Source organism: Protopterus annectens, chromosome 6.part0 (assembly GCF_019279795.1).
Source record: "Protopterus annectens isolate FY-2018-M chromosome 6.part0, PAN1.0, whole genome shotgun sequence".
Taxonomy (NCBI): Eukaryota; Metazoa; Chordata; order Ceratodontiformes; family Protopteridae; genus Protopterus; species Protopterus annectens.
Genome location: NC_056737.1, coordinates 1,252,820,635 through 1,252,842,269, shown reverse-complemented (window position 1 = coordinate 1,252,842,269; position 21,635 = coordinate 1,252,820,635).

Sequence of the window (21,635 nt, the reverse complement as noted above, 5' to 3'; positions counted from 1 at the left end):
CATGCAGCTGACAGACTGTGCTGCTATGAGAGGACAAGGAATGTCACTGGAGGCGGGCCACCATTGCCTCCCCTTGGATGAGATAACAGTGTTCCTGGCCTCACATCATACCACGAGCCAGGATTGTTGGATACCCAGGGGAAGTATTGAGGCAGGTGCTCCAGGATATGCAGGTATGTCTGACATTCACAAATATTGCAGCATACACCAATTCTCACTGAACGACATTAATTCACATTTCTTACTGTTATGTTATATTTGTATTACATCAGCAGAACTATGCCATGGACATGAAAGCACAGTGGCTGTACAATGTAAGTGTTATAGCCTGTTAACTTACCAACACAGTATATACTCTTAGAAACATGTGTGATGCTGTGTTTTTCAGTTGCATAGGTCCCTCAATATCTGACAGCAGCAGCACTTGTCACATAAGTGTCTCCATATCCTTTTAGTGTGATCCATAGCTGTTGTTTGCCTCTATCACCTATTATGACTATGGAGTATACTCACATGTTGTTATTTGTGTGCCATTTTAATCTACAGATACATCATCACAAGACATGGGTCAGGAAACTGCATGTACAGACAGACCTGGTAAGGTAGCTCATATATTTCATATTGTGCAACACTGTTTAGCACACTTGTAATCTAGGATGTTACTGTTGCCATGTTCCCTACACAAGTCCATCTGGCTGACATGTGCACCATTTGTCCCATAAGTTTCTCCATATCCTGTTAGTGTAGTCCATCTTTGTTCTGTGCCTCTGCTTCCAGTCATGAATGTGGTGCATACTCACCTGTTGTTGTTGTGTACCTTGTTATACTACAGGATGTGCATTACAACAAATTATACACTCAACAATCAAGGAGGATGTGCCTGGTAAGGCAGTGTATCTGTTTTCTATATTTCACTATTGATAATAATATCTGTGCCCTTAATGACTACAGTGGTCTTGTTCACCTGCCTAGGACACCTGCAGTCTGCACATCATCCTCACCTATCAGGTATCTGTCTCCCTTATTTTCTTATACCTCAGGTGCATGCTGCACAATGTCCAGTATGTGCTTAGTAATGATTTATGTTTGTCTGTCTTTTCACATAACTGTGGCATTTCAAACCTCGCAACCAGCAGTGGAGCCAAACAAGGACATGTCAAGAAGGTTTTAGTAGTTGTGTTGACATTATCTTCCATATCTGTTTCATATGTAACTGACATGTCATATCTCTGTTATATAGTGTCCCTGAACCACCCTCAGCAATGACAACCTGGTAAGACCATGTCATCATTAGCACTGTAGTTATATAGTTGTTCCAGAGCTATCTCAGTACTATGCTGCATTATATGAGTTCTGTGAATGTTATGTGACAAGTGTTATGTGTCTCTTTTTATAGCATGTTCACTACCTGCCTCCTCCAGTAGTCTGTTCACTGATCCTGAGGTGGGATATGATGTACCTGACTGTGATAGTGTGGTCCATGGCACACAGACCACTGCACTGGGTTCATTGACAGGCCCAGAATGGAACAGCCATGTGGTTCATGGAGTAGCCTCCTATAGGGAGGATAATGTGGCTGGCCATTCTGATGATGTGGGGGCATCAGATGATGGGCATGATGAAGACCATGACCCACTGTCCCATGTACAGTTTGGTAATGATGGTAACTCTTCATCATGATAGAGGAGTACTGCCTAGACTACACATGACAATGCAGCTGATGTGCATGGACATGTGTTAGAGGGTGTCTACTTACTATTACAGGCACATGAACAATCATAGCGGCATCATGGCTCTGACCTGCTTAGACTTGTCCATGCCACTGATTGTATAGCACACAAGCTGCATGTGTTACATGTAGGTCAAGAGTGCCCACCATGGATTGGTCATAGCAGCATTAGCTGTGCAGCACTATAATTTGTTGTCTGTTGCACACTCTGTTAAACGCCTTGTTACAGCAGTGCCATAGTACAAATCAGCTATTATGTGCCGTAACTGTACTAAGCAAATTACCTCCAGTGGGAAGAGGCAGGCCCCTCTCATTGGACCCATACATAGCCGTCAGACATCAATGTATCTGTTAGTACAGATACTGATAACAATACTGCTGTATGTGACTTCATACTTGTATGTTTGCATCTCTTGCTAGTTAACATATATAGCATGTATTTACATTGTTAACAACATGTTATCTTTCTCATCCAGCATTGATTGCTACATTGCACATTTCCTTGTTGTCTGCCATTCCTGCATGCACAAGTATGCCTCTGCATGCATACCTGTGCTACTTATGGCATTTTAATATAGTGCTGCACACCCTCACTCTCAGCATTCACTGCACTTCTGTGGACCTGTTTCTATTTTGCATCCCCATGCTGACATGTAGCTCCTATGTCTGCTTTTGTATATCTCATTGATTACACACACACACACACACACACACACACACACACACACACACACACACGTATTTACCTGTGTTGCAGTATTCCCAACATTGATGCATGTTTCATGTCTGTAGTCTCTGTCGGTGATGCTTTGTTTGTTTGAATGTATTTTGTATTCTGACTCATCTTACAGCAATAATCTGCACTTTGAAGCATTTCCTTTTGTGTGACATTCCATGAAAGGTATGGGATGTGAGACTTGTTTATGTTTATTTATTTTTGGCTGGTCCTTGGGATGTTTGCAATTACTCATGTGGTTGTATGCTATTTACAATATTGTAACACTGTTATACATCATACAATGCTAGGTGTAATGCCTCAGTGTTAGTATACCATCCCTACTTTTTGGTTATGTTTGTGCTGATACATTCTCATACATGGCATGGGCCAAAATTTCTTGTGGTACTGGCTATTTTATGGCTATCTTCCTTTGATAGTTATCTGACTGATGATATCTTACCTGTCCAATGACACCTTGTGTTGTACGCATCTCTTGCATCCCATATATTTGGTTGTGTGTTCCTCTGGTGACATACCTTGCAGACAATCATGTGTTGATGTTTGCTCTGTATACATGCTGATGTATACCTTGTCATGTAATGTATATATTCTTACTCGTATACCTTATGCTTCTGTCATGCATGATATCAAGTGGGGACAACTACTGGTTACTTTTCATTCGTTCTGCTCTGTGCAGCTGCTGTTGTGGGGCAACACTTGAACATCACTGTTTAGTCTGTGTACATTTGTATGTGTGGGCTGACATGATTTAAAGGTGTAGGTCAGATGCAGCCATACTGCTTAAGTAAGACCATACAGCTGAATCCTCCATCACCTATTTATAGGAAAGAGATAAAAAATATTTAGTCCTCCTGCTTAGTATTGACAGGTCTGGATTCTGATTGCATCATAGCTGTGGTCCTTTACTTACTGAGCAGTAGTCCCTCAGTAATTTCACCCGGTTGGAATGCAGCCCTCAGACTGCTCTCCTTCCATAATGCAGCATCATGCACACTACTACCCAAATTTTGCATACGTTATTGGAGGGGATTTCAACCAGGCAGATCTGAGGTCAGAATTACCCAACTACTACCAGCATGTGGAATTTGCAACAAGGGGTAGCAACACCTTAGACAAGGTATACACAAATATCAAGATGGCATATAAAGCAGTGCAATACTCACACCTGGGCAGCTCAGAATACCTCACCATCATGCTAATGCCAGCATAAAAACCTGCATTGATCAGGGAAAACCCACTGTGAAGCAAATCAGGGTTTAGCCAAATAGATCAAGCACAGCACTCCAAGATTGCTTCGACAATACAAACTGGAGCATATTCTAAAAGGCTGCAGCAGCTGATCTACATGTTAATGTGAATGAATACACAGAAACTGTGATGGCATATATATCTAATTGCATAGATGACATGACCATCAACAGAAACATCATCATAAGAGCCAACCAAAAATCTTGCCTTACCAGCAAAGTATACAAGCTTCTATGAAGCTTGAAGGAACGTCATTAGCATTCAAATCAAAAGACAAGGAAGCTCTCAATGTGGCAAGGGCAAACCTGAAGAGAGGGATAAATGAAGCCAAAAGGGCCTATGTAAAGAAAGTCCAGAACCACTTCACTGATGTGACAGACCCCAGCCGCATGTGGCAGGGCATAAAATCCATAACTGAATACAAACCTCTGTCAGCCAAATGTGAGGACAACACAGGACTCCTGGATAGGCTGAACACCTTTTTCTGCAAGTTTGAGGACAGGAACAGCTCCAAGGCAGTGCATTTCGATACAGACCCAGGAGACAAAGTACTCAGCTTAAACTCAATAGAGGTGAAAAGGACCCTACCACAGGTGAACCCTAGGAAGGCTGCAGGACCAGACAACATCATCATGAGAAAGGTGTTAAAGGACTTTGCTGAAAAACTAGACACTGTACTCACAGATATATTTGACATCTCCCTCAGTCAAGCGACTGTATCCAAAAATACAAATAGTATTCCACTGCCAAAGAAATCATCTCCCTCAAGCCTCAGTGACTACAGACCAGTAGCCCTTATGTCCACTGTTATGAAGAGCTTCAAAAGGCTAGTTAAAAACCACCTGACAGAAGCCATCCAGTGGCACTAGAAACTCTCCAGTTTGCATATTGTGCCAATCACTCTATGATGGATGCCATTTCAGTTGCACTGCATCTCTCATTGGCACACTTTGAGAACAAGGACAGCTATGTTAGAATGCTGTTTATTGATTTCAATTCAGCATTCAATACTGTCATCCCACAACAACTATCCATAAACTTGTTCATGTAGGTATCAACACCCATATGTGCAAGTGGATCCTGGACTTTTTGACTGAAAGACCTCAAAGTGTATGTGTGGGGAATAACTCTTCAAAAAGCATCACAATCAACACAGGAGTACCTCAAGGCTATGAGTTGTGTCCACTGTTGTTTACTGTACTAACCCATGATTGTAAAGCTACATTCAACACCAACCACATCATCAAGTTTTCAGATGACATTGCAGTCATGTGCCTCATCAGTAAAGAAGATGAAAAAGACTATAGGGAGGAATTGAGCTCACTGATTGGCTGGTGTGCCAAGTACAACCATGACCTTAATGTCAACAAAACAAAGGAGATCATAATGGCCTTCAGGAAAACACAAGCAGCTCATTGTCCTCTCATGATGAATGGTGAGATGGTGGAAAGAGTAAAGAGCACAACATTCCTGGGGGTCAACATTGCAGAGGATCTATATTGAGATGGTGGAAAGAGTAAAGAGCACAACATTATCTATATTGAGATGGTGGAAAACATTGCAGAGGATCTATATTGAGATGGTGGAAAGAGTAAAGAGCACAACATTCATTGCAGAGGATCTATTCAACATTGCAGAGGATCTATATTGAGATGGTGGAAAGAGTAAAGAGCACAACATTCCTGGGGGTCAACATTGCAGAGGATCTATATTAGTCAATAAACACCAGTCATATAGTAAAGAAGGCTCATCAATGTCTGCATTTCCTGAGGAAACTGAGGAAAGTGAGTCTACCACCCCCAATCCTCTCCACCTTCTATAGGGATATCATAGAAAGTATCCTAACATGTAACTTCAGTGTGGTACGGGAGCTGCTCAGTTGCAGACCAAAAAACCTACAAAGGGTAGTGAAAGTGTCAGAGAAGATAACAGGCTCCAAATATCCAGCACTATAGGAGTTATTCACAGCTCAATTTCACAACAGAGCTAAGAAAATAATCAAGGATCCTTCACACCCTGCTAATGAACTGTTCACATGCTTGTTGTCTGGCAGAAGATACCGCAGCATGCACTGTAAAACATCCAGGTTCAGAAACAACTTCTTCCCTCAGGTGGTGAGACTTTTGAACTCTGGCAATAATCTCAGGGAAGCTGGACACTGACAAGATATGGGACTGCCAACTCTTTTGGCGCAAATAAATGGGAGAGAGTTTGGATTCTAAACATAAACAATACATAGATGGCAATGAATGTTGCAATATTATATTAACTAAATCCTCTTATGCATGTGAGAATCACACAGTGCAATAGGAACTTGTGCAATAAGAAATCATTAAACTGCTGAAATTGTAGATAAAGTAAACTGTGGTAATATGTAGTAGAATAACATATGTAATGTGAAATGATGAACATATGTCCATCGTATATGTTATTGTATGCATGTATATGTCTTCACAATTCAAGGCTGATGCATGCAATTTCATTTAGACTGCACTTGTGTCAGCTAAATAACAACAATAAAGTTTACTTTGACTTTGACTAGACTACTGGGATATGTTGCTATGCTATTAATAATGAGGCCATCTGCTGACCACACCATGTGACAATTAAGGAATGGCCACCCCTTTGCATTAATGTACCAGTCATTTAAACAGGATGTAGGTGAAATCTAGTTCACTGAGGACATGGGATTGTTGGATATGGCATAGAATTGTTGCATGGCTGTTGTGCACTCCATGAGTGTTGCTGGGAAATGGATATATTTATCAACCTTGGTGCATACTGATGTCAGGAAATGTGAGAGAATGCAACTGATGACTGCCTGGGACACCTGTACAGCATCTCCCATATTCATCTGAAATGTCCCAGAGGTAAGTAGACCTTGACTCAGGAACACTTTTGGTTTTATTGGCAGTGAGTTATGCCACACACTGTGTCTATCTATTATTTCATGGTCAGAGACCTGGCTTAACTGTAGTTTGGTCAGCGCCTAGCTGGCTGCTTTCTGAGATACATTTGCAGATCATCACTAGTATGGCTTGCAGCACTGCAGCCTACTGTAGTGCATTAAATGCTGGTTGCATTTTTTTTTAAGTTTTGTTTGCGGACTCCACAAGATTCCTTAAGAACATTTGGAATATAGTGGTGGTAAGATAAAGCACATAAGGCCTCCTCCAAGTGCTTTCAGAAAGTTGTTGTTGAAGTTCTTTGTACAATTATTTGTGTTGGAAGCACCCATTGTGTTTCAGAACCTGGTGGGCATGTGCAGAGTCCATAATTATCTTAAAAGAAAACTGCAGGCCACTGGATGAAAACACATATTCACCTCTTTGTGTCAGATTAATGCCTTCAAGAAGTAATATACTAATCAAAATAAGAACACTTGTTGTTCTTCTTTCGGCTTTTCCCAGTTAGAGGTTGCCACAGCAGAACTCCGGTCAACTAATGATTGGCAGTAGATTTTTATGGTGCCAAAGTGCCAGCTCGATGCCCAACCTTCAATGAAGGCATGCCCATTCACGGATGTTTTTGAATGCCACTCGACCACGGGGAGGACATGCAGACTCCACACAGAAGGTGCTCCAGCCGAGAATCGAACAGGAGAACCTATTGCTGTGAGGAGACAGCGCTACCGCTGCACCACCGCGGCTTCCAAAATAAGAGCAGTATATAAACAAAATATAAAACATCTCATTGAATAACTGATCAGTTAGAAAGCCAATCAATTAATTAAATATCTCCAATTACACTCACTATTTAGCCCCCAGGTACTAAAGTGTTATACATTAAAATATACGTAGCTTCTTTAACTTGTCTTTAAGTGTAATATTTACCTCCAATTTTACAGACACTTGATCTAAAATGCAACCCCACAATAAAGTAAAGTCCATTTGATGCTATTGTTTGAAATGCATTGCTACTGGACTTTTTAAATGTTCTTTTCTAAAATCCTAATGTATTCTTGAAATCTTAGTTTGAAATCCCTCTGGCTTTCACCCACATAAAATAAATTACAGTTGCATTTCAAAACATAGATAACTCTGGTACATGTAAACCTATTAATTACATCAAATTTAATATTGTTATTTTTAGAAAAACAATTAACAATTGTATTAGAAACAGAACATTTTCCACATTGAAAAGTACTCATTCTCAAAGAAATATTTGTAAGAATGTGAGAAAAAGAGGGAACAAAATTATTATGTAAAAACATGTCAGCCATGCGGAATCTGATACAGTAATCTAGAAAGGTCCCAATTTTTCATCAAGAATGGCCAATAATAGTTCAATAAACTAATGAACTGTTCAATAGGAACATTATAAGTAGTAACAAAATAAATATTTCTTTTATTACTCTCAGTTTCTTCTATTTATTCAATACCCTCACATGCAGGATATTTTCTGTGATATTATAAATACAATTAACATCAGTTTTATTACATTTTTCTACCACTGTCCGAAGGGATTCCACAACAACCTCCTTATCATATCCTCTAGTTATAAATATATCAGCAGTTTTTTTTCCTTGAAAAAAAAATAGGCTCATCATTGCAAGGCTTGCCAATATGAAAAAAATTCTCCATAGGGTAAAGAGAAAATAAGGTGGGATGGATGACAGCTCCCACCATGTAAATATTGTCCCCATCAACAAACATTGATAAGCTTTCTATGAATAGTAGTTTGAATCTTCCCATTACTAAGACCTAATAACTTCATATCTAAAAAAAAAACAAATAATTACCATGTTCGGAACAGATAATTACTTGGTCTTGTTTTAGTGCATGTAATGCAATCACATCTGCCACTGATGGGCTGACATCTTCCTTTGGAGTTCTGCACTCTCTACAACTTTCATTTGGAATCTAGCCCAGTATTTTAGTTTGATCTCAGCGTTGCCCCAGCCGTTTAATAAACTGTGTATGCCTGTCAGTCTTACATATTTCATGTTTCTCTTTGGAAGCTTTGAATATTTTTTGGCCTGATTTGTTGGACAACTCAGACATCACTGTTCTACCTTCATTGCTTCTTCATAATACCTTCAGTCCTACCCTTGGTTAACTTCGCCCTTCTCCACTTTTTATTAGGTTTTGTAACTCCTCTTTGAACCCTTTTCTGACCATCCAACCTGCATTGAGCTGTGGGCATCTGTCCTGGTGCATGCAATAAGAATACACTTCAGACACTGGATTCCTGATTTGCCTTATGGAAAACTGTCCTTACTGTTAATGCATGTATAGCTTATAGCTAGATGTAATATTTACATTTCTGTTTAAGTCTAACACTGCATACATCACCACTTCGAGCTCTAATCCCTCTTCTCCTTTCCTTTTACTATGGACATTTCTGCCTCTAACTATTCTGCTTATGAAACAGGCTTTTCTTTTCTGAATCCTCTTTAACTTCTGTGCCCTTCATATAGACCCCCATCTCCATACAGTCCTTGTAGTGTAGACCTATCTGTTACTTATTTTTCTTCTTTTCCTACCCTAGCCTTACTCAGTTTTCTCCCTGTATATCCTAAACACCACATCCTACAACAGATACTGCTACCTAGCCTTCAATTACTATTAGACCTTTCCCTGCAGTATTTTCCTAACAACCTTTATTGAAATCTACCAGATTGTTTTTTTTTAGCTCTGCACTAGACCAGAGGCCAGCTCTCTCTATTTGCCCTCACTGTGCTCGGGCTCACTATGCTCCCCTACCATAGCCCCATTCACACTCACCCCATTTCAATTACATTTATTCTCACCATAGCTCCTCCAATCAATGCAACTCATCCAATCATATTCATCTACAAACCACTCCCAATTTAACTCATTCATCAACATCACTTTAGACCCACTAACTGCATAGTAATTAGCCAACCTATCTCCTCTTTAAACTCACCCATTTTACTCCAGGAGTTTTCTATCAAACACTACTCATATTTTACAATGCCAACTTCAAATTCCTTAGCACAATCATTCCCCTCTTTTTCTATTATGTCACTTATCTCTAATATAATACTCCTAACCCTCTCACTTTCCTTTTACCTCCTACTACACCTAACTTCACTCCAAAAAACCTATATTTAATACAAACCCACATCTATATATCTGCAGACTCACAATCTTTTAACAGCTTCTCTGAAATATCCTCTAGCCTATATGCAACAGACGTAATGTTATGCATCAAAGTAAAAATCCTTCCCCTACAGGACAACAACAAAACTAACTTTGCTTTAAATGATCAATGCAAAGCAAAAAGGAAACAGCAAACCAATACTGTCCCACATACATATTCTAACCTACCCCAATGCAGAGACATACATTCCAACCCACATCCTATCCCCTCCCCTCTTAACCCCCCTAACTCCTATAAATCACAAAAGTTTACAATCATTAACCTTCAAAGTATCAGAAACAAAATCCCAGAATTACATGCCTGGATAGCTCACAACAAACTTAATATTATAGCCACTACTGAGACATGGTTAAAACCCCACATTAAAGATGCCAAATTCATACCCCCAGGCTTTGCTTGTCTTAGATCAGATAGACACCATAAAAAAGTTGAGGTGTCGCCCTGATATACCCTAATACCTTAACTATAGTCTCATATACTAAGTCTATCCCACATTTTTACACAGCTAAAATATTAATTTCCTTCCTAAAAATGAATAATTTCAAGAGTCTCTGTATTATAGTCCTATATATCTCTCCAGGCAACAACATTCCTATATTAGAAGAAATCCTTGCCTGGACATCAAACAATATAAAAATGAAATTATCATTCTGGGCGATGTAAATATTAACTGGATAGATATCTCCCACCATCATTCTGCCTCTAATATCAACCTTTATAACTTCACCCAGCTAATTCACAATATAACTAGATGCAACAAAAACAATGATAGTGGCTCAATCTTGGACAGAACTATGTTTTCCAACCCAAATAAAATTGCCTCCACAGTGTCTCTTATAGTATAAGTGACCACCTACCTGTCTTCATACTACGGAAAACTAACCAAACTCTCAGTAAGCACCAGTATAAGCAAACTAGAGACTTATCCCATTTCTGCCCAACCAAACTTAATGAAACTTCACAAAGTATCAACTGGAATTCATTAAAATTCCTTTCCCTAGATGAGGCTGATGAATTCTTCAACTCAACATTTCTCTAGGTCCTAAGCAATCTAGTTCTACTCTGACAAAAGAGAGTAAAAACTAATCATGCCAGTTGCCTTACTAGTCCCGCTAAAAAGAGAGTAAAAACTAATCATGCCAGTTGGCTTACTAGACCCTCTAAGCAATTCTTGACTGCCAGGGGCAAAGCATGGAAATTATGGCAAGAAAAGAAAAATCCCTCTGACCTGACACAATATAAACAACTTTGTAATAAAGTAAAGTGCCTAATCATTAAAAATAAAAAGGAACACTGCATTAGTCTACAAAACCACCATAAGCAAAACCCCAAATAATTCTGGTGCTGCATCAATTCTTTACTAAACCCAGGGTCAAATAATAATCCTTGTCCAAATCCAGACAACACACCCACTAAAATAGCTTCACTCTGTAACTCATAGTTCATCAATACTATAGCCAATCTTACTGGCAACTTATATCTATTGCCACTATAAAAAAACTGCTTCTTAAAGTCAAACCTGGCACCAATGCACCTGAAAACCTATCTCCTGAATTTCTATCCCATCAGCATACTTCTTAACAGATCTATTCAGGAGTCCCATGTACCCGCAGTTTGGAAAAAAAACATATATATCTGTGTCTTCATAAAGGAGGCAACAACACAGATATTTCCAACCTTCAATCTATTGCTATCCTCTCTCCCATCTCAAAGCTTCTGGAGAAATGCATTCACACTCAACGTCTTCATTATCTGCTTCACTACCAAATCCTTTCTGCCACTCAACATAGTTTTAGGCCAGGTCACAACACTACTACAGCTCTTATATCCTTCATGGACACAGTTAACCATGCCCAAGATGTTGGAAAATTTGTTTCTTCTCTTTTTCTTGACCTTTCTAAGGCTTTTAATACAGTCTCCCACTCTCTTCTTCTCACTAAACTCTCTAACATAGACATCCCATTTCAAACCCTTGACTGGTTCACAAACTACCTCACAAATAGCCAACAATCAACCAAGTGGCAACATTCTTTCTCTCCATTCCTTAACACAATTACAGGTGTTCCCTAATGATGCATACTAGGGCTGCTTTTGTTTGCCATTTTTATCAACAACTTCCACACCACTCTTAGTGAAGTTACTATCATCCAATATGCAGATGACTCAACCATCATCTGTGCTACCAATTCCTCTTCTGAACTACAACTCACCCAAAGTGTCCTCACTTTTACCGAAATATGGATGACAATTAATCATCTCACCCTAAACCCCAATAAAACTAAACTTGTGCTTTTTGCCCCCCCCCAAAAAAAACACTTCCTTATACAAGGAAGAATTCACTATTCATGCTCAAAACAACACTATCATTGAGGTTGTACCAAATAGAAAACTACTAGATGCTATCATGGATGAAAACCTGACATTTGACCTGCATAGTGCATATTCATACCAATATCAAAAAAACACATAAAAAACTGGGCATCCTCTATAGACACAAATACTTCCTCAACCACTCTGTGAAACCATCCCTAGCCTCTTCCTTTCTTCTTCCATCTCTTCATTATGGTGCCCCTCTCCTTACTAATATTCAGTCGTCTATGAAATTAAAACTTGACTTGTGCGACAAAATTGCTAAATTTGTAACCAATGCTGAATATTCATCTTACCATTTTTCCTCATTATTTATTTATTTATTTATTTATTTGACATTTGTTGACTGGGATGGTCCAACTAGGCAAAGGTCTTTTTTCTTTGGAGGCCCATGGAGAAAAGCTCCACATTAGAAGAAGAAGAAGAGTAACATGAAAAAGTAATGTACATGACAAGCATTTGGCAGACTACAGAATACTACAAAAGTATTAGTAAAAATATTCCTTGTTATTAAAAATAAGAAGAAAGGGACAGAGAGAGAGAGAGAGAGGATAACAGGTAACAGTAGGGAAAGGAAGAAAGAAAAAGTAAAAGTCATGTTGGGGCTACTTGAATTTAAATTTGAATAAAAGGAGGGGGTAGGGAAGAGTAAAGGAGAGAGATAAGGAAGAAAGTAGTGTTGGGGTAGGGGTAGTATGCCTACTAAATTGGTTGGAACTCCCACATTATCTTACATATATACAATTAACCAGTGCACACAAGTTTATATTTAAGCCATCAAACTGCCCTGCCTTTCTTCTCTACTTAGTAAGTATCATCCAAATAGACCTCTCTGATCCAATTATTAACTACTCCTGAGCATAGAAAAAAGAAACCTTTCAGCCGGTCAGATGCTGTACTCCTTTACTATTGCAGAACTGTGGAACACTCATCCACCATCAATCAAGTCTACCAGCAATGCAGCTCTCTTTAAGAGATCCCGAGTGAGCACCTTTCCTTTCTATGTCAGTGTACATGTGCCAAAACTGCAATTCCTGTAACTTGACTCCCTTCTACTACTTCCCTATACCTTATCTAACTGCCACTCTGTTATTACTCTTTATATCACAATACTCAAAGGTAAAAAACACACTACAGACTAAAAAGTACAAAATAAAAGGTGTAAAAAAGAGCAAACCAAAAACAAATTTAATAAAGAAACCAGTAAGTGTTTTCATCCATAAACGACTTTCTCAAACTCTGTATCTCAAAACACTTACTTTACTACAGTGCTGGTACTATTTCCTATATTTGCTCACCTACAGTGTTAATTATTCAGACTGTGTAGCAAGAACCCAAGCTACTCACAGGGGTAACTTAATTTTCCTAACTTGTTATTCCTAACTTGCGATACTCCAATTGTATAAACCAGTTTATCCTCGATATTGTAATCTATCCTTGTACTCAGATTTCACCATAGTCATTCTATTATCAACTTTGGCATAAGCATTGTATGTACTGATCATGTTGACCTATCATATTGAATGTATTATGTCCTGATCATGTTGACCTATCGTATTGAATGTATTATGTACTGATCATGTTGACCTATCGTATTGAATGTATTATGTACTGATCCTGTTGACCTATTGTATTGAATGTATTATGTACTGATCATGTTGACCTATCATATTGAATGTATTATGTACTGATCATGGTGACCTATCGTATTGAATGTATTATGTACTGATCATGTTAACCTATCGAATTGAATGTATTATGTACTGATCATGTTGACCTATCATATTGAATGTATTATGTACTGAACATGTTGACCTATCGAATTGAATGTATTATGTACTGATTATGTTGATCTATCGTATTGAATGTATTATGTACTGATCATGTTGACCAATTGTATTGAATGTATTATCTACTGATCATGCTAACCTATCATATTGAATGTATTATGTACTGATCATGTTGACCTATCGTATTGAATGTATTATGTACTGATCATGTTGACCTATTGTATTGAATGTATTATGTACTGATCATGTTGCCCTATCGAATTGAATGTATTATGTACTGATCATGCTGACCTATCGAATTTAATGTATTATGTACTGATAATGCTGACCTATCATATTGAATGTATTATGTACCGAGCATGTTGACCTATTGTATTGAATGTATTATGTTGTATACTGTATGTATTGTGCATCGTAGTGTGGAGCTTTTCTCCCCAGGCCTCCACTTAAAATGGGCTCACTACAGTCCAGTGGACCTCTCCAGTAAACAAATGCAAAAAAATAAATAATAAATAATAGCACACTGCAGTACATATTCCATAATGTGTCAACTCTAAGTTTTAGAGAGCTCTGTTCATGCAAAACAGTTGCTGTATGCTGATAAGAAAGAAGCTAGAAATGAATGGCAAAGCAGTAGGTTTGCACCTTTTTGTGAATGGTAGTGGTATATAACCAGCAATTCTAAGCTGTCAACTTCCATATCAAGAGAAAAATTGGGATGCAAAGATTGAAGCCTAGAAGAATTGGTCAACTATTTACTTCTGCTATGATACATTGACTTCTTGAAAGTCAATGTGCCAAAAGGACAAACAAAATGCCCAAAATTGGTGGAAATGTCATTTTTACTTGTTTTTTGCAAGAGGATGAACCCACCTTGCCCCCCCCCCAATGTGGGTACAAGCCCACCATACCACATAAACTTATATATACCAACTACACGGTTGCACTAACTTAAAGAGGGGATCAGTCTCCCAAAATAAGTGACACATTGCCAGTGCAAGTTAAGAATCCATACAGGCAATGATGATTTCCTGTGAGAAATAGCACTCAGCTTTATGCCATTCAAGCTACTGTTGCTTGAGCAATTTTATCTTCTATATATATATATATATGTTCTATATAATGTATATTTTATACGTCTGCAGCTGTACTGTTTATGTATCTTGGAGCTTTTCTCCCTGGGCCTCCACTGAAAACGGGTCCTTTGGACCCAGTGGACTTCCCTGGTAATCAAACTGGAAATAAATAAATAAATCTCAACCATGAGTAGAGGAGTACAACTATTCAGGTGTGAAGACTAACTTGATTCTTAGAGAAAACTATATGAGAGAAACTTGGTTTTCATTACACTATAGCACAGTGCTTCCTGTGAGGACCGAACTGCTGATATTAATAGGGAAAATAAACAATGCATAAAATCAGAATATAGCATAGAAAACAATGTATCTTCAAAAGATGTATCCAGTGCATATTTCTCAACTGTCCTTGATTTGCAGAATGTCCCTGATTTTGATTCAATTCTTTGCCTTGTCTCTTCTAAAACTTTTGACTTTCTGGTGAGTCACTGAGGATTACAGTCAGTCAATAATTCCAGGCCTTGGAGTTTCATGCTTCTTATTGATCAGCAAATGTGTGATAACGCAAGACCCATTGTTCTATTAACTTTTTAAGCAAATTATAGTAATATTTAAAAAATGCCCACACCATTATTTTTGGATTTGTCCAGAATTTTAAGCAAAGAAGTTTAAGGCAATAGAATTTTAAGTGTTACACAGCCTTAGAATTTGTCCATAGTCAATTGAAAGGGTGTGAGGGCGTGGATCTCAAATTCATTTCAATATCATTAAAAATATGATTGCTGATATGAAAGAGATAACACATTTAATGTGATACTAGGTTAGGGTGTCTGAGAATCAGATCCATAGCTTAGAGTGCTTTAGACCATGCACCAAATTCAAAGTGATTCTGCAAGTATCACAATGTCACAAGTGTATCACAACTTGCAGTGCCAAAAACAATGCACCAAATTCAAAGTGATTCTGCAAGTATCACAAGTATGTCACAAGTATGTCTGTCACAAGCTGCAGTGCAGACATGATTCATGACACATGAAGAAATGAATGCCATGTAGGACTTATCACCTCTTAACAGCTCTACCTCCAAGGTCTGTATCCCAGCTTGGCAGAAATTGGATTAGTAAAAATTCTAAGTAATATTGTAACTAAACGATTATAAACAAAACATTGCCCAAATAGAGAGTTACTGGATCCACACAAAAATAAAACCACATAACATTGGTTGATTTCCTTTTATTCACAAAGCGCTTTTTGTCCCACTTAATTATGGAACTTCTTCAGGTAAAACCCATTCAGAAAATTAGAAAATATATAGTACAACACACTCAGTCAACTACTCGCATCCACCAATGCTAAAACCAAATCAATTAATAACCACACCCATCAACTAATTCACGAACTATTTTCAGATATAAACAATATTTATCACTTTATCTAAATATCATTTAAGTAAAACTACGAGTAACTACAGGTAATTCCTGTAACTACATGCACATTTATTTCACATACATATATGGTTATGTGCAGGTATCTCATTTACAGGAATAGAAATATTTTTAAATTATAGTAGAATTTCCTGTTAAATGTACATATATGTGTAACAACATTTAGATACAGTGATATATATATATATATATATATATATATATATATATATATATATATATATATTAGATTGCCAATCTAAGTCTGCTGTGTATGTGGCTCAATGCCAACAATGCCTGGCATTCTATATAGATAAAACTGACAGGAAGTTAAGAGAATGAGTTTATGAACAGCTATATCAGATAAGGAGATCAAAACTAGAGAATGCTTTGGCTAGGCATATTCCAGATTGTACAGACCACATTTTCAATTCAGGGCAATTGACACTGTTGTCCCTGATGGGAGAGGGGGCTCTGAATCACTATTACTAGAAAGACTGGAACTGTTATGGCAGTTACGGATGAAAGCTTGTCAGTTCCCTGGTTTAAATTAAGTTTACTCTATAATTTGTATTTTAAAGTTAAAAAGTTTAATGAGATAATTTATAAATGTGTAGGTGCTATTTGCGATATTTGTTATATATCCTTTTATATGCTTGTACATTTTTGCATTTTTATATCTATTGTTATTTGTGGTTTTTTATATATATATATATATATATATATATATATATATATATTTTTTTTTTTTTTTTTTTTTTCCTTCAATATTTTTATATTTGAATGGTTTCACTTAATGCAGTGTATGTAAGGGAAACTATATTCACAAACATTGGGTAGTTGTTTCAATTTCAACCTATCATTTAAGTAAAACTACGAGTAACTACAGATAATTCCTGTAACTGCATGCACATTTATTTAACATACATATATGGTTACGTGCAGGTATCTCATTTACAGGAATAGAAATATTTTTAAATTATAGTAATATTTCCTGTTAAATGCACATATATGTGTAACAACATTTAGATACAGTGCTAAATATTGTTTATATTTACACATAGTCCGTGAATTAGCTGATGGGTGTGGTTATTTATTGATTTGGTTTTAGCATTGGTGGATGTGAGCAGCTGACTAAGTATGTTGTAATATATATGTTCTTATTTTCTGAATGGGTTTTACCTGAAGAAGTTCCGCAATTAAGCAGGATGAAAAGCGCTTTATGAATAAAAGGAAATCAACCAATATTACGTGGTTTTATTTTCGTGTGGATTCAGTAACACTCTGTTTGGGCAATTTTTTGTCTATAATTGTTTGTTTTTTCTTCTTGGTTACTGGTTTACTAATATTGTAACTAACACTTTAGCCATATTCATTTGGATTTTTTCTACCGTGGATAACTCTAAATATTTATTTATTTATTTATTTATTTATTTAAATTTGTTGACCGGGAGTGTCCGACTGGACATAGGTCCATTTTCAGTGGAGGCCCGGGGAGAAAAGCTCCACAGTTAAAATAAACAGACAGTAGTTACATTGGATTACATAGCAATTAACAATTTAACATAGCAATTACTCACAACATATTTGCAGATGAAGAACATAGTACATCAGTAGATAACTAGAATCTTTATCTGTGAAGTACATAAGAGACATTAACAAATGTTACAATGAGGAGTTCCTGCTGTATAATAAGTACTAGGCTTATGAACATCTGAGCTTGCTATAATCAAGGTAGTTATTGGAGTGGAAAGAAAGGTAGTGGTTGGATCTCAATTGAAAAAACATAACTTTGAGTATAAAAAAGCTCTACAATATATGTAGTCAAGGAACATAGGTATTTATGCAAATAATGAAAACATTAAAATAGTTTTGAAACATTTTTTTTCAGTGAGGGCATACCATCATGTACTCCTGACATGGGGGATTCACCTCATACTTATATATTCTTTTTGCCAGTTCACTCCAACTTGGATAAAGAATTATCATTCTTAAACATGTGTTAAAAAATCTATGAATGTAAAGAAAATGACTGCTCTTCTCAGGCAGCCTGTGATTCCAGAGTTACATTGCAAGCCAAAATACATTGTTACAAGAAGTACTGAATAGGACTGACAGGACCAAATTGTAACATGAGGTATAGATAGATAAAGCCATAACTATGACCCAGGTGACTTAAGTTTAAATAGCTGTTCTAGTACCTACCAGAGCTGGCAGGGCATGGGAAAGGTATGATGATGCATTGCCTGCCCACTTTTTCCAGGTGGGGAAGGGAAGTAGATCACACGTTGGTGGCCTGTTCATTCATCTCCAGTGCAGATCAGGGCACTGAGCGGAGAAATGGCTGATGCATTTATTAGGTGGATGGGAAGGTTTACTATCAAATGACTAGAAATCAAAAGGCTGAATCCCAAAAAGACTGAAAATTCAAAACATTGACTACATTTTTAATGCAAGGGCAAGCTCTCCTGCTCCCCTCATGTGGGAGGCTTCGCCCCCACACCCTCTGCTAAATTTATATACCAACTCCAAGATTGCACAACAGTGTAGAAGGGGCAAATTCCATCATTCAGTATTTTGAATTTTCAATCTTTTTGGGATTCAATCTTTTGATTTTCAATCATTTGATAGTAAACTGGATGAGAATACAGATTTGTCCACTGTTGGACTCCAGAAGCCATGATTCATTACTGTCTCAGCCTTAGTAAGTTGATGCCAGCATGCAAGTTGTAGGGCCTAACCCAATTCAGCCATTGAGAGCAATAATAGTAACTCTCAGGTCCACTTCTTCCAGAATAACTCACATGGTTGTATGGGGGGGGGGTAGGTATCCCTACTCTGGTGAGTTACAGTGTATTCCAGCCTAACCTATTTGATCAACATGAAGTATTGCAGAGAGTACAAACAAAGAGCACATACTGTCATGAAAGACCATGCCAACCCTATCATGTAATGCTAGAAAATCATGCTTAATAAAAGGCAAAATGAATAAGGCAGTCTCAAGCAAATCAAGATAAGCCACACCAGAGGCAAAACTTTACTTTGTGTTGCACTTTATTGCAGTATATTTTATTCATAAAACTATGTAGACTACATTTTGAGTAAATACTACAATTTTTACTGTTCTTTGTTTAGGCAGGGGAAATTCCCTGGTACCTGGGCAAATTTCCCCAAGTCAGTATGAATGACATCTGGGGTCTTCACAGAAAAAGAGGCCATTGGCCTATTGGGGGTAATCTGGTCAGCAAAGTGCACATTAATAAACAAACAGTGTCTTGCTGCTAGCAATATTAGTTAATATTTGATGATATAAGGGTGGTTGCTGGAACAGAGGAGATGTGTCCTCTGTAATGTGTAGTAACCTCAGAGTTGCTGTAATATTTTGGGGGAGGGGTGCAACAGATGCAGGGGATGTCCAGGTCTGCTGTACAAAACTAATATTTTAATTATTTTTCTGTTTAGAGAAGTCCATTTTCATTTAAATATTCTGTTTAAAATACATACTTCATTTAAATTGATGTTCAGCTGTTTTGCAGCTAAATCTACTACAGTATTTTGTGCGTCTGGTAAATGGCCTTTAGGAACTGACTCATATGTATCGGAATGTATAAAAAAATCACAGTCCCATTTTAATGCCTTCCTCTTAGACTACATTTCTTACTGTGTCAAATGGTAGGTTAAACTTTTCCTCAAAAAGTAGATGTAGTGACCCTCAGGATTCTTGCTTATTAAAACTATAGCACAGTATTCCTTTGTATCAAATAAATTGCCATTGTTTAGATGCCTGTAATGAGAATATATGAGATACCCGGCAGAATAAGTGAGTAACATTAACATATTCTATAATATCAACCGAGTCAATGACTGTCAAGTTATTCACACACATGATTAGAAGTGCTAAGTATTGAACAGCATACTGTATGCTTTATGCTCAGTTTCTTACTGAAGGCGTCTATCGCACCGTGTATATTCTAGGCCATATGTGCTTATAAAGCACTCATTCTCTAGCTGAGCCTGAAAATGGTCCTTTGTGATCAAGGCTCTTTCCATGGTAAGCAAATGAATTACTTATTGCTCTGCATGGTGCTGAGAAGTATACTATATCATCTGTTCATTACATTGTCTGTATAGCATATGGTGCTGAGAAGTATACTATATCATCTGTTCATTACATTGTATGTATAGCATATGGTGCTGAGAAGTATACTATATCATCTGTTCATTACATTGTCTGTATAGCATATGATGCTGAGAAGTATACTATATCATCTGTTCATTACATTGTCTGTATAGCATATGGTGCTGAGAAGTATACTATATCATCTGTTCATTACATTGTCTGTATAGTATACGGTACTGAGAAGTATACTATATCATCTGTTCATTACATTGTCTGTATAGCATATGGTGCTGAGAAGTATACTATATTATCTGTTCATTACATTGTCTGTATAGCATATGGTGCTGAGAAGTATACTATATCATCTGTTCATTACATTGTCTGTATAGCATACGGTGCTGAGAAGTATATTATACCATCTGTTCATTACATTGTCTGTATAGCATATGGTGCTGAGAAGTATACTATATCATCTGTTCATTACATTGTCTGTATAGCATATGGTGCTGAGAAGTATACTATATCATCTGTTCATTACATTGTCTGTATAGCATATGGTGCTGAGAAGTATACTATATCATCTGTTCATTAAACTGTCTGTATAGCATAGGGTGCTGAGAAGTATACTATATCATCTGTTCATTACATTGTCTGTATAGCATATGATGCTGAGAAGTATACTATATCATCTGTTCATTACATTGTCTGTATAGCATAAGGTGCTGAGAAGTATACTATATCATCTGTTCATTACATTGTCTGTATAGCATATGGTGCTGAGAAGTATACTATATCATCTGTTCATTACATTGTCTGTATAGCATATGGTGCTGAGAAGTATACTATATCATCTGTTCATTAAATTGTCTGTATAGCATACCAGTGGCAGGCCTACATGATCACCATATAAGTAGAATACAACTGTCATAATGAATAAGGCCAGAAATACAAATGGGTTTGTATAGACATTAAATTATATACTGCATAAGACAGATGCAAGAGATCACTAGATT